General features: G+C 37.0%; 1 protein-coding gene across 8 annotated transcripts in view; it reads left to right on the forward strand.

The window, feature by feature from the left end:
- Positions 1-15,621, forward strand: part of Tbc1d5 (TBC1 domain family member 5) — a 424,656-nt gene that overhangs the window by 265,980 nt on the left and 143,055 nt on the right. The gene's annotated exons all lie outside the window — the stretch shown is intronic.

The following is a 15,621-nucleotide window of genomic DNA, read 5'->3' on the forward strand; positions in this document are numbered from 1 at the left end:
ATAATTTGGTAGAGCTCTGTTAAAAAACAAAAACCACACTGGCTCATAAGAAATGAAATAGAGGAAATGGTGAACAGGATTAAATGATCTCTTACACTGCAAGCCACAGTCCTGTTGGCTAGATTTGGATTTCCAGCTATTGCCCAGCTGGTGAGTCATTGAAAAGTGTCTTAGGTCATATGATCCCTTGTAGCCAATTGGGTGTTTTGGCAGATGACAGATATCTATTCACATAAATTATATACACAATGCATTTGTCTTGTGTGCATTCTCTGCTTGTCTGTATATCCCCATAGATAGATGCATAAATTGTGTGTATATGTCCATACCTGTGTATTTATACACAGTAATATGTACTTTGATTCCTTCTAGGAGACAGACTGGTAGAATAATCTAGTTAGAACAGTTTCTATGGGGATTGTTGTTTACTCCTTTTTTCATATTTCCTCTAGTTGTAAAAATTACAGTGATTACACATCATAAAGCCTATCTGTAATAAAATGCATCAGCTGGCCAAGGCTTTCATCGCTCACTCAATAATCCATTAATACAGCAACGCTGCCCAGGCATCTTTATAATACCAACTCGGAGGTAATTTTAATCAGCTAGACCAGCTGGTATTTAACAGCAGCTGCTGGAGATGCCACAAATATACTCAGTAGCTGACATCTTTATTTGCAGTTTTTCAAGGGGAGAGAAGATTCTCCTGTGGTTATTTGTATTAAGCATTTAAAGGAAGGTGTACAGTAGATAGGGGTTTATGCCTAAATGAGAAGGGGAAAAGGAATGAGGATTAAAAAATGGTGATAAATTCCATTAGAAGAGGTTTGTAAATGCAGAAACTGCTGAAATGAGTAACAGTGCATTGGCTCCGAGTGGACTTCAGACCTTTTCCTCCTTATATTTGCACTAATTGTGGGTATCACTAGCAGTAAAAATGCAATGTCTATGTAGCATCTTTGTGTCCTTTTAGGCTAAATTTGTGGTGTCTTTTCCTGTGTAAACCTGAAGAAATCATTTGACTCTAGACAGCTTGCTCATGTTTGTACTCTAATTCAACCACTTAATGTCATGACCTTTTTTGTGTATTATGAATGTATTTTTAACTTCAATTATGATACTTTATACACATAAAGGCACCATTGATATGCATTATCTAGTAATAGATGTAGAAGGCCATTTTGTGCTAATAGGGAGGCAGCATAGCAATGTGAAGTTATCAGTAACAAGACCATTATAAACAAAAATTGAATTACATTTGGTGGATCTCATCTTACAAAGCACAGAAATAAGTAATAGACTTTGTTGCTCATAAACTCCTAGTCTGTTAAGCTCCTTGGCTTTCAGCCCTTTAACTATTATATTTTATAAAATACTTTGATGTCTTCTCTAAGTAGGAATTGCGGTCAGAGACTTTGGATTTGTAAAATCTTCCCCTATTGGAGATAGGATACAAAATATTTTGATTCAATGAAAAAAATAAAGTAGAAAGCTTGTGAGTAAAACAGTGGTCTTTCAGAGCAGTTAGGTTCATATACATAGACAGTGGCTTTGTTTAGTGAGCTTCACACTGAAATAGGATGTTGTTGTCAATGTCTGATACACACACTTTCAGAGCTAATATCTTCTGCAGTTTTCTCTAAGATTGAACTTAGATAATTAAACTTTTTTTTAAAGGAAGTGAATTGGACCAGCAGCATGGCTTAGTATACTGGTAAAGGCTGTTATTACCCAGCCTGCCACCCAGATCCCTGGGACCCAGGTATCGGGAAAACAAACAAAGACAGTGACTCCCTCTACCACAAACTTATCCTTTGACCTCCACAGGCATACCATGGGGGCACATAGGCTTTTACACACACACACACACACACACACACACACACACACACACACACACACACACGCACACACACGCGCGCGCGCGTGCACGCCAGCTTAAGAAAATGGATGTATGGACCATGTAAAACTGCTGTAGACACAAATTTGTTGTTTCTGAGCCTTACAGAGTGAGAATAACCTTTTCTGTGTTCATATTTTTTGCTTACAACCCAATAAAAGTTAATTACATGTTCAAGTGCACTGCTGTACTAAATTTCCAAAGATTGAACAAATCCACTGTAATACACAGACTTTGTAAGAAAGTTCATCTGTCGGTGCCAGATCTGTGTTGTGATCTGACAACTGTACATGACTGTTACTGAAAGTTAGAAGTCGGTGACAGGATTACTGAGATAGCAGTTTGAATTTTAATATTACTTAGCTAGCATGTTTTGTTTTGTTTATAGTGGAAACAGCCCATTTAAGTGTGTTAGTGTGTTTGACAACAGACAGTTTGATATATTGCTGGGCACAGCGGTAGGTTGGATTTGAGTGGTATTAGCTCTCAGTGTTTTGATTAATGGTAATTGTCTCCATGAAAAGGCGTTTTTACTACAACTCATAGTTCTGGAAACAGAAGTCAACTTACAAGATCCATAATTACTATTCTGAGTTAGCATATAAAAGGGCAAGGAAAGCCTGCTGCAGTAGCTCAGTAGGGCTTGCTTTTTGTGTTACAGCTAGAGACTGTTCCTTTTGTCAGAATATAAATCTTCTGTTGTTTATCTTTTGTTCAGTGTGGGAAGTTGATTTATGACACATTTCTGTTGCCCGTAATTTCGTTTAAATCCTGTACCAGGGTGAAATTTTCACCTGTCTGTACAGTGGACTATAAAAGGAAACCAAAGCAGCCAAGTGTGGTGTGGGCTGAAGAGAAAACATATTTCAATTTTTTTCCTGTCTTCCTTTTCTTGTTTTCCTTCTTTCAACAAAGAAAAATGGTACTATGATATAGAAAATGGTTAACTTTTTTTTAACACTGCAGAAGTTTTTATTACCTTTTTAGAACGTTACATATACCACTAATGAATGAAAACTCGGTGAATTTTATTTGCAGAAAATAAAAATTGCATTTAAGGACAAAGTTTTTATTAGCACAGAAGCATAATACCCTGATAGCATACCCTACTTTTGTATGTAGGTCCACATTCATATGTGATATATATATAATTATTTAGTTAGATATAGATATTTTCAAAAGGTACTACTTTGCACTTACATCTTTAAACTATGGAAATTAACCTTAAATGAGCATCCTTACCCTTGGCATTATGGAAAGAACCACTGTTTCTTTCAGAGTGTCTGGGGTCATGGAGGTAAGTGCTTATGTATATGTTCATGGTTTCCTTTGGGCATGTTTGTTTAGATCATGGTAACATTAAGCTAAAAAATATACTTGATTGAAGGAGGTGTTGTTTGTTTCGGGATTTTGTTTATCTGCTTGGATGCCTGCTTATTTGCTTTCTGATTGTTTTTGGATTGGTTTTTCTTTTTTCTTTTTTTTGTTTTTGTTTATTTGGTTTTGATGAGAAAAAAGTAAGTTTCAGGAAAAGCGGTTGGAAAAACTCATTATTGTACTTATTCACCTTTGTTCTAAGGTGAAAAAATTGCAGTTAAGAGGTAATGTTTAAGGGACTCCCCTCCCACCCTTTTCCTTCTAAAAACATAGTCAGATAGTAAAGTGAAATATAATCAGAGTGTGAATAGCACCCTTGTTTATGAACACAAAGTTGAGAATCGATATTTACATGACAACCTTCCTTACTTATTTTTGTGAAAAGAAACAAAAATTTGAGTCTCTGGTATTTGCCAAAGAAACTTGGTGTGATATTTTAAAAATAATAGTTCTCCCGATTTTAGCATGATTTTAGGCTTATATTAATATAAGCATTCTGGCATAAATATTAGCACAAACCTTCCATATGGATGTCTTAATATATGCCATGTTCTATATCTGAAGGGTACAAATCTGTGAACAAGACTTACAGTGTACCAAATCATTTCTTATAAGAGAGGATGATCTTGTTTCATAGTATGATGCTATTTGTTAGATTATTTTCAACAAAATTAAAATTAGTACATGGTTGTATAACATACACCTAAGCTTTTAATACCAATATGTTTGCAAATGTACCTTTAAAATGTTCTTTATAGTTAATAGCCATGTATCATTGTGGTATCTTTTATTGAAAGGAACTTTAACTGGAAACTTGTTTGATAGACTTCAATTAAATGATGATTTGTTAATGCAAATGTTTCTTCATCCATAGACTACTACTGTGGAATGTTAGCACATGATTGTAAAACACAAGAAATCATCCCATTAAGGTGGTAGTACATAGTCAATCAATTCTGACCTTATGTCTCTAGTTGAGCAAAGTATGTAAGTGACATTTAATCTGAATGAGCAGAAAGATGTCTCTCTTTGAGGCTTTGTGACTCATGCTGTTGGCTGATAGTGAGGTAACTGTTTTGTTAGGTAGATGGATAGTTATTTGTGTCCCAGTGGGGGCAGACCATCACTTAAATCCTTTGTCGTTCCTTCCCTGTAGTCCTCCAGACTGTGCAACCGTTCAAGTTATATGGTCTTTTCCCCCTTTCCCTTAGTGTTCTTCTGAAAGTGGTTTATGAGATAGTGGTTAAAAAAAAAAAACAATGGTAATGACCACCAGTGTTAAGATGTTAAGCAGTCAAAATTAACACTACCACCAACACCTCCAAATTGTACAGTTAGCTTCAACTCCGTAAGTGTCCAGGGAGTCATGTCAGTCTGTTGGTGACATATACTGCTCAATCTCAGTTCTCTTCAGACAAAAAAAATTAAAGCTATTAGACACCTGGGCACTAATAAAATACAATTTTATATATTTATATATATATATTTTTTTCCACCGGGTATGACAAAGTCTTTCTTTACACATCTAAAATGAACATAATATTTGCAGATGCTCATATCAGCTGTGGACCTATATGCTAACTGCTTTCCTTACAGCGATAAACTTTTTTCTGATTGTTTAATCATTTAAATGTATCATTACTCCTCACGGCATGTGAGCTAAACTAACTCATCCTGGTGTGATTAACTTGTGAGGCCAAAAGTAGTCTGAGAAGCGAGCTGTTCTGCAGCTGAAGGCATGAAGAGTTTGCTGAAAGGACAAACAGTAATTTTCATTTAGGAACCTCCAATCCTTTGCTGATCATCCTCTGCCCTCACCTATTTTTAGGAACCCTACTCTCTGCAAAGCTTTTCAAGACAACTCTATCAGTCACAGTGCACTGTTGTAAGCCTTTTCCACTGGTGTCATTCTAGACAAAGGTTGCAGTTTCTATGCTATTTAAAATATAATTAAAGTGTGGAATACCATTTGAATGAAAGCCCAGGTATTTAAAACATGGCAAGCTGCTTGAAGTCAAATGGAGTAGAAGCTAGGTTTGCAGGCACATCTTCAGAATGGAGTGAAGCTAGGTGTGCAGGCACATCTTCAGAATGGCACAACACAGTGATTTTCAAGCCTGGACCCAGCATTGCTGAGGAGACTCTTCAGTCCCTCTAGTTGTGCATTCTGCACATGTATTTCTGACGTTCATTGCAATGCAATACACTGATAGAGGCAAAATAACAAAGTACTGTGGGATATTTTTGAATTCCTAGTCTTCTGTATAGAATTCAAAGAAAAAGACAATTTTTCAATCTCACTGCTACTTGGACACCGCTCCTTTTTTCTACCTAGTTTTACATTTATCTGTTTTGTGCTTGCATGTATGCATGTGTGCATCCATGCATCCCAGTACATGGAATTGAGAGAATAACTTTTGGGAGTTGGTTCTCTCCTCCTACATGTACATTCCTGGGATCAACTAGGCTTGTTAAGCTTGTAAACAGTGCCTTTATATACTGAGTCATCTTAATGATCCCAGTTTTTTCCTTATTTTTAATCATTTTACTTTCTGGTATATGAGTTAGGCTTGCAGGAAGATCCTGTATTGTTCTGCATGGAATTGTCCATTATTTCTAACTGCAAGTCTATAATATGAAGAAATACTAGTATTTGGTATGGGCTATATATTATTTTACATTTATTCAAATGAAGAATGAAGAGATAATTCCTTTGGTGACAATCTAGTGAATCTATGAGTAAGTGGGCATCTACTCCCAAATAGAGGCACGCTTCAATCCATGGTGGAGTACTTGCCTAGCATATACAGGTCCTTGGGTTTACTACCAGGAAGCACACGCATACTCACTCCTCCATAATAATGTAAAGAAACCTTTGGGCTTAAAACTTTTATCCAAAGTAGGCTTTATATATACTGTAGTGGATAATATTGACTGCCAACTTGACAGATACTAGATTACCTGTAGGATAAACCTCTATGTATCCGTGAAGTTTCTAGATTAGATTGTTTAGTAACCAGCAGCAGCACCAGTCTACATGCAGGGTTCCCAGACTGAATAAGAAGGAAGAAAGCAAGCTAAGCACACACATTTACTGTCTTCTGCTTCCAGACTCAAGCTCCCACTGCCATGACTTCCCCACCATCATGAATTACGAACCCAAGTAAGCCCTCTCTTCCTTATGTTGCTTTGGTCACAGCAACAAGAACAGTACTTAATTCTGACAAAGAAGGAACTGAATCCAAAGGGGAATATACAAAGACTTGTTGGAGGGGTCTGCAGGGAAAAAATTATAGAAGCTGAATTGGAACCAGTAATTATAGGTAATTTTATTGAGGCAGTCCTAAATGTTTTGCAACCCAAGTTACAGTGTGTGGAGCAGCAACACTCCATCATATAGGAGTGCTAGAAATTCGACTCTCAGTCTCTATCCCAGGCAAGTCGGCTATGTAAGAATTCACATTGTATCAAGATTTTCAGGAAATTTGCAAGCGCATACAAAAGAGAGACTCACTTAACATATTAACAGACAGGATTCAATCACTGATAGTTTGATTTAGTCACTGATATTAAAGGCATACATTTAATAATGCCACCCTTGTAAGATGGAGAAGTCTATGTGACTGTAAGTTCCAGGGGCATTAGCAGTGAATGCACAGTGTAAGAGGAGTGCTTTCCTTAAGCCAGTTTGGCCTGATTGTAGAATGGGTAGATTATGGGAATAGGAAACTTGGTTAATGATCTTTAAATTTTACTTACCTCTTTCCTAGGGAAAAAGTTAAAAATTTAGTGTCACAAGAGGGTTTTTATTCAGGGGAAATAAGACTCTGAACTGAGGCTTTAAGGGTTTTTATTGTTGTTGTTTTTTGTGGGAAGAGTGTATGTGTGTGTGTGTGTGTGTGTGTATATATATATGTGCATATATATATAATATTTTATACCTCAGTTACTCCATCTCAAGAAGTTTGAAAAATTTAAAGGTGCTTATTTGGACACCTTATACATATAGATAATGCACTCTCAGAATTTAAATCTAGAGGAATTTGTCATTTTTTTTAAATTGGGACCTCTGAAAAATTAGTTGTGACTAATTAGCAGTTAACCTCTGTTTAGAAGAAAGTTTGTGAATTGCAAATTCACTGAAATAAGTGAGTCGTAAAGAACATTCAAAAGAAGAGGTTACTTAGCTGTGCATCACTTTTAATGGGTGGTATCGGGTGCTTGATCTCAGCCATAGCGCCTCTGTGAGTAGGATGCAAATATTCCCTGAAGGTCAGAGAGTCTAGCTTGCCCATGTTCAACTGGCTGGCAGTTATATCTGAAACTACACCAAACTCTATGCTCCCTGAAAATGCAATCTACATCAAACAAAAACATCCAAGCTGTAAAATACCCATTGAATTATATAATTGTAGTGTGTATTTCATTTTGTTTTAAAGTATACACAACATTAACCTTCATTTGCAGCTCATTTTGTAGAGCTGAGTAAACTTGGGAGTGACCTCAGTGTTGAAAAGAATTATGTTTGTTGTCTTGCAGAGGACCCCAGTTTGATTTCCAGCACCCATATGGTGATTCACAACCTTCCGGAGATCCTGTTTCCTCTTCTGACCACTGTGGGCAGTGGGCACACACATAAATATGTAAATACATGCAGGCAACATAAATACATGTAGGCAAAAATCACTCGCACATAAAATAAGCTGAATATTTTTTTTAAGTCCGTAGACCAGTGGTTCTCAATCTTCCTAATGCTGCAGCCCCGTAATACAGTTTGTGTTGTAGTGACCTCAGCCATAAAATTATTTCATTGCTACTTCATAATTGTAATTTTGCTACTGTCATAATTATATGCAGAATATCTGATATGCAACTCTCAAAGGGGTCTCAACTCACAGGTTGAGAGCCGCTGCTATAGATAATTTCATGTATATATCCAATCAGTGTGTAAACTATTGGAATACTGAATATGCTTTATGGGTTTACATGGATGGTTCAGATTTCTGAAGATGGATGAAAGTACTCAATATATAGTGTTGAGATGATTAATTGTTTATTTGGGACAACAGATAGTGGATTACCATTATCCCACAGAGATAAAGGAAAGAAGCAGAGTGCCAATAAAAAAGAAAATTTCCACTCAATATTAATGTACTCTTAGGTGTGACTGCTTGGTGTGGGGTACTTGAATGCAAGGAAAGTATGAAAAGGAAATGATTTATTTTTGCCTGAATGAAAAGGCCACATCCTGAGAGAAAAGTGATTCTTCCCCACTTAGAAGCCTGGAAGTTCTTCCATTAGAAGTGGGTCCTTAGGGCCTCCTCCCGAGCTCATGCTGAATGTAACTGGCTTGGTCTTGTGCAGGTTTGGACAGGGAACCCAGCTACTTTGAGTTCCTGCATGATGTCATGTCTTGAAGTCAGCTCTTGACAGCACTCCTCTGCATCCATAGCTTTTATGCTTTGATTTTGTACTTAAACAAATACAGATCATTTTCAGTGAAGAAACATTTTACTTTAATAAAGTCAGTCTTGACATGAGTTTATATGTAAAAGAGTTGACCAACTTTACCTGGGTTGTACATACTTTAACACTCTTAATATGTTATGGTAAGTCTGGCAGTGGAGCCTAAAGAACGATAGATAGATAGATAGATAGATAGATAGATAGATAGATAGATAGATAGATAGATGATATAGTTTAAGTTGTATGTATGTCAAAGTGGGTGTGGCTCTGGAGAACGGTCATCTGTCTCTTCATCTAATATTTTATAACGCAGTGGGAGCCCCTTCCATGTGTAGTTGAGGACAGAATTGCCTGATTTTGCAATTTAGAGTGATCTCTTTGCAGCAGAATGGGCCTGAATACGATGACTGTATGGAGACAAATAGGAAGTGATGAGGTCAGGACAGTAGAGATGAAAAGGGTGGGTGAGTGTGAGTTGGAGAATGCTGAGTTTTTCTCTCATGGACTGATGCTGCAGTTTTAGGACTGGAAGCCACTGCCCTCCCAGTTCCAGTAGAGGGGCCGGGGTGAGGGAAGATTGTTAGAATGTGTTCTTACTGCAGTTTTCAACTTCAGTATTTGGTTTGGGTATTTGTAATCTACCAATATCTTTTAAGAAACTTACCTGAAATAGAAATCCATCTCTACTACTTAACTCCATTGCCTTCCAAAATAACATTTATTTCTAAGAGACAGTTTCTCATCTACAGAATAAGCATAACTTAAAAATTTGACATTGGGTGCTTTGCTACATGTAAAGTACTCAACACTGTAAGCACTTAAGTCAATATTACAATGTTATTTATTAGATCAGATTGCTGCAACTGGTTTGGGTTAGTAGGAAAAAAACTGTTTCAGCATAGAACTGTTATACACTTTTCTAAAGATGACTGAAGTATATTTACAACACAGGATGAAAAGGCTTTGTGTTAACATGATGTCTTCAGGGCTCTTAAGTTTCAGAGGTCAGTGCCTGCGTTACAATTAACAAGCAACAGTGAGAAGAATTGGAGGCAGGACTACTGAGAGATATTTGCTACTATACATACAATTCTACTTGTTTTATAAATAAATGTGAAGTAGATAAAATTACTCAGATCATTCCACCATTGACTCCAGATTTCATCATGTTGTTATTCCTCCCACTGTAGTTAAAAACTCCTGGGCACAGTATGCAGTAACTCTAAGCAGAGGTCCTCAACCTGTGTGTGGGTCATGACCTCCTTAACAAACCTGTCTCCAAAAATATTTACATCATGAGTCATAACACTAGCAAGTGTTGTGCAACAGTTGTGAAGTGGCCACAAGAATAATTTGTGGTTGGGGCTTGCATTACAGGAGGAACTGCATTAAGTGTTGGGAAGGTTTGGAACCGCTGGTCTGGGTATTTTAATCTTCCTTTTCTCAGTTTCTTCACACGAAATATGAAACACGTTTGTTAACTGCCTGAACAAACTCTGTGTGCTGCATATGCATTTTCTTCACGTTTATGCCCTCTAAGTCAGGTGGTAGTATCTTGGCCAATGAAGTCGTGCATGTCCCAAGGGGCTGCAATGTCCAACCCCTTAGCCACTGCTGTATCCAAGCACTCCAGCCGCTATGTCCTTCACTATGGCAGCAACTGGAACTACATGTGATCTTCATCTTCTGCTTTGCAGTTTCATAGCCTCTCCTGAAGGCCCATTGCTACATGTATTATTCATCCAGTATCTGTATGGATTATGGATTATTCTTTGTTTTGAACCTCTCAGATTGAAACCTTTGCAGGCAAAGCATAGCTGCCTGGTCCCTTGTATCATGCTCCACTCCCAGTGTGGGGAGGACACCACTGTGACATAGAAACACAGCTTGCTTCCCTGTCCCCTTCTGCTGCTTGCACCCAGAACACCCTTCTGGAGAGCACTGAGCAGCCATAAGGTCTGTAAGCAATGGGACTGTTCACCACTTCACCAACTTCGAAGAAAACTGCCAGGAAACCTGCTGCCACTAACAAAAGGATTTATATTGCAAAAATTAATTAATATTGAACAGTACCACTTTTCTCATATTAGTATTCCATTTGAAAATGTAATTTTCCTGATTTTTTTTTATTTTCTGTGGCAAGGCTCTTGATTGTTACAGATTCAGAATTATTTTAAGAAATAACCACTTTGTTCTTCCTCAAAATTGCCACTCATAATTAACAAGATTATCTCCAATAATGAGCTAGATTATCTCACTTCTCTTGAACAAATTAATTACAGATGTCATGTATATATACTTAAGGTGGTAAATTTGGGGCATATAATCTGTTCACATATATGCACTTGTATATATCCTTATATTGCCATAGTTACATAGCTCTATATGTCAGTATCTGAAAAGTCAATTCTCCGAATTACTGTATTAATACATGAAGCAACATAGATGATCCGTCATTACTGGACAAATTATTTCCTTCAATCACTTTGTTTTTACACATAAGGCACAAAGTGAATTTTCAGAGAATGCTTAGCTTGATGGGTCGACATATAAGCTATTTGACATTTGTTCCCAGTCAGACCGGATGCCACATGAAAAATTTACTCAGGCAAGAGACTCCCAGGAATAAACAGTTCTCTAGTGTTGCTCACAGGGGACTCGGCAAGGTGAGCAGAACTTCAGCTTGTCACGGATGCACTGTTCTGACAAACATAAGTAGATGCTAATGGCTAAATCGTGACAGAATAAAGTCCCACAACCATATGGCTAATTGCCACAACAATATCTTCAGTGTTATTAATCAAGTTTTCATAGTGTGCCATGATAATTGGAATAATTAGAAACAGCATAGGCATTGCTTGTCTACCACATATTCTGCAGAAGGGACCTCAGACAACCACAGTCAAACTTCCAAATACTCTTGGTTAGTGACACCTTTTCCTCAAAACTGACTTGGTAAATTAATGAATTAACTTCATGATTTCAAGTATACTTTGTGTTAGCTTCTGTAAACACACAATTCTCTAAGTGATGCTGCTGAAGCTGCTATGGTTCATTGAGATAAGAAAGAAATATCTTCATTTTGGAGATTATGGTTTGAAAAGATGAATTTCTTATCTCCTCATTTTGATTCTTTGAGAATTTTGCACAGTAAATTTTGATCACATTCATACCCTGTACCAACTTCTCACAGATACCCCAGCGCCTCCACCCTATTCTCCACTCATCCAACTTCGCGTCCTCATTTTAAACCACGTTAGCTAAGCAAAAGGGTAAATAAGAAAATAGCCAAGTAAATTAAAAATATATTTGCATAATTTGTTTTAGTACATGATTTTGAAGCCTTAGTCACTAGCCCCTTCAGTTAAAACTCATCTCCATAGTCCCTAAAATAACATTCAAAGAGCTCTTTTCTATGTACATACCTTATGGTTGCTAGCTAGTGTTTCTTATATCAGTTTAAGTGTTTGAGGTTTCTCAGTTAAGTCTTCGATCCATGCAGAGTTTTGTGAAGGTGACAGGTATGGTTCTAATTTCACTCTTCTGTGTGTGCACATGCAGCTTTCCCAGGAAACCATTTGTTGGAGCTTTCATTATGTTGAGCTATGTGTGCTCCCTTCAGGCCTATTCTCTCTAAGACTTTGGTCATGAATATATGCTGAGGCCTTTTCTCCAGCTGTTGAACTGAGCATGTAACTTTGTCTTTAAGTCCTTTTATGTGATTTATTATACATAGTGACTTAGGATATCCAAGCATCCCTCCATCCCTGGAATAAAGTCATCTTGATTATGGTAGATGATCTTTTTGATGTATGACTGTAATGTTTGTAAATATTTTATGGAAGGGTTTTGGCTCTGTGTTTACTAGGGATATAGGCTTGTAGTTTTCTGATGTCCTCACCTGAGTTTAGCATTAGAGTACTACTGGCTTCATAAGAGGAGATCTGAAAGTGCTCTTTCTGTTTTTGTTTCTCAATAATTTACAAAGTATTGGATGAATAACTCAAAGTCTGGTTGAGTTCTGCTGTAAGTCCATCTGAACTGTGGCTTTTTTTTGTCAGCAGTCATTTTATTAATGTTTCAATCTCATTATTGGTTGCAGATCTTTTTGGGTTGGTGATCTCTTTTTGATTTAACTTGGGAAGTTTTGATGAATCTGGAATTAGTCTATTTCAGATTTTGTAAATTAATAATTTCCTGCTGTTTTTGTTTTTAAAGTATTCTCTTATAATATTATGGATTTCTTTGACTTTTGTTGTAGTGTTTGCTTGTGTATTTCTGACTCCGCTACTTGGGTCATGTGTTTATTTGTTTTGGGGGTGGGGTAATTGGACAAGGGTCTGTCAGACTTGGTCATCCTCTTGTAGAACCATCTCTTATTGACTCTTGGGGTTGTTTTCCTTGTTTCTATTTTATTTATTTCTGCTCTGACTTTTTATTTTTTGGTTTTTATGTTTATTCATGATGGCAGTCTTCTAGATTTGGCTTTGATTCGTTGTTGTTTTTCCAAATTCTTGTTGCATTATTAAGCCATTTGTTGGTGGTTCTTCTCACTTTTTAATGTAGTTATTCAGAGATACAAATTCTCACTGTAGTGCTGCTTTCAATGTCCCGGAGATTTGTTGTCTTGTGTTTTCATTTTCATGTATTTCCAGAAATGTTTTCCTATTTCTCTCTTGGTTTCTTTGACCCATTTATCAATCCGTAAGAAGTGTTTTAGTCTCAGTGAGTTTGGGTAGTTACTAGAGATTTATTTGCTGTCTATTTTGTTGTATTGTGATCAGACATAATACATGGAGTTATCTCAGTTTTTTTTCAATTTTCTAAGTTTTTTGTATATGTTTGTCCCAGATATGATGTATTTTCGACAGTCGGGTGACATGAATAATAAAACATCTAAAATAGATATTGGGGTTCAAGCTGATGGTCAGATAAGCAAAGCAGCCAACTGTTATCTCTTACCTCTACCTCAGACTGAAAGGGGTGGAGCCTGTCTCCACAAGCTCTCCATCAAGCCTCAGACTGCTGCCTCTCCTCAACATGGCTGCAGTTTGAACCTTCAGGCAGTCTTTATTAAGTCATAAATAATATATAACCACACAGTCTTTCACTGGCTGCTGAGTATAAGGGAGTAATTTTTGATGCTTGAGTATAATATTCTCAATATAATCTGTTAAGTTAATTTGATGTTGCTGTCATTTAATTCTGATGTTTTTCTCTTTATATTTTGTACAATTATCTATCCATTAGAGAAAGTGTTGTTAACTTATTACTGAGTTGATGTTATCTTTAATTCCAGTATTGTGCTTTTTAAAAATTGGGTGCAGCAGCATTTTGTGCATCTATGTTTAGGATTGTATTGTCTGTGATTAATTGTTCCCTTCATTAGAATGAAACACCCTTCCTTATATCTCCTCTGATTAGTGCTAGACTGAAGTCTACTTTGTCAATTATTAGGATAGTAACAGCACTTGCTTCCTGATCCCATTTGTTTGAAATACTTTGTTGCAGTCCTTTCATTTTAAGGTGGTAACCATCTTTAGAGCTAAAATGAGTTTCTTGTAGACTACATAAAGATGGATTTTGTTTCTTAACCTTTTCAGCCACCCTGTTTCTTTGAATTGGAGAGTTGAAACCATTGGCAATTGAAGTTACTATTGAAAGCTGTATGTTTACTGTTGGCATTTCTTTTTGTTTTGTTGGCTCTTTGTGTTCTTGGTAATCATAGCTTCACTTGTTTTCTTTCTATACTCTTGGCTATATTTATCTCTCTCTTCAGTCTAAAGTATTGTTTCTATTATATTCTGTAAGTTTGGTTTTGATTAATTTGTCTTTCTCTTTCAACTATAGTAGATAAATTTCCTAGGTACAGTAGTCTAGGTTGGCATATGTCACCTTATAGTACTTTCAGGCTCTTCTGGATTTCAACATTTCTGTTGAGTAATCAACTGTTATTCTTTGCTTTTCTGTTATGTGTGACTTGTGTTTATTCCTTCACAGCTTTCAATGCTCTTGCTTTGTTCTGTATGTTAGTTTTTAAACTATGACATGCTGTGAGGAGTTTCTTTTCTGATCTTGTCTATTTGATGATCTGTGTAGTTTTTGTATCTGAGTGGCTGTCTTTCCTTAGTTTGGGGATGTTTTCTTCTTTGATCTTTTGAAAGTCTAGTCTGCACCATTATGCTGGGATTCTTCTTCATTTATACCATAATTGAAGAAGACTTGGTCTTTTTATGGTACCCCAGTTTCTATATTCTTATCTCTCTCTCTCTCTCTCTCTCTCTCTCTCTCTCTCTCTCTCTCTCTCTCTCTCTCTCTCTCTGTGTGTGTGTGTGTGTGTGTGTGTGTTCTTATTAGTTATTGAGCATTTCAGTTCCATCTTCATCACAGCTTGAAGTCTCTTTCGTCCTAGATTGTCTTCTTTATTTCCTTCAACCTCAGCTTTGTGTTTTCTTGAATGTGCTCAGATATTTATTATCTTTAAGTTCATTAAGCCCTTGGTGTCTTCCTAAAATGCTCTCAATTCTTCTTTGGATCTTGTGATTGTTCCTTTTAAGTTCTGTGTCCTTGGGCTCCTATGTATCCTTTTCATTGGAGAACAGACGGCTGGTGAATTTGCAGGAATCACACACTGTTTTCACTTTTTGTGTTATTTTGGTGGTGAGGCCTGGGTATATTGGTTGAGTGTCTGATATGAGCTTAGCAGGCTGGGCTGGCAAATAGGATCCTTTACCTGCCAGGGGTTGGGTGTGAAAGGCAGGTTTCACCAGTCTTAGCTAGGTTCCTGGGACCTGAAGTATGTCTGGGAGTTGGGCTGGTGTCGATAGTTAGGGTCAGGTGAACTCATCAGGCTGTGCCAGGGCTGTTGTGAGGCTGCA

This window comes from Mesocricetus auratus, unplaced genomic scaffold (genome assembly GCF_017639785.1).
Source record: "Mesocricetus auratus isolate SY011 unplaced genomic scaffold, BCM_Maur_2.0 Super-Scaffold_100021, whole genome shotgun sequence".
NCBI lineage: Eukaryota > Metazoa > Chordata > Mammalia > Rodentia > Cricetidae > Mesocricetus > Mesocricetus auratus.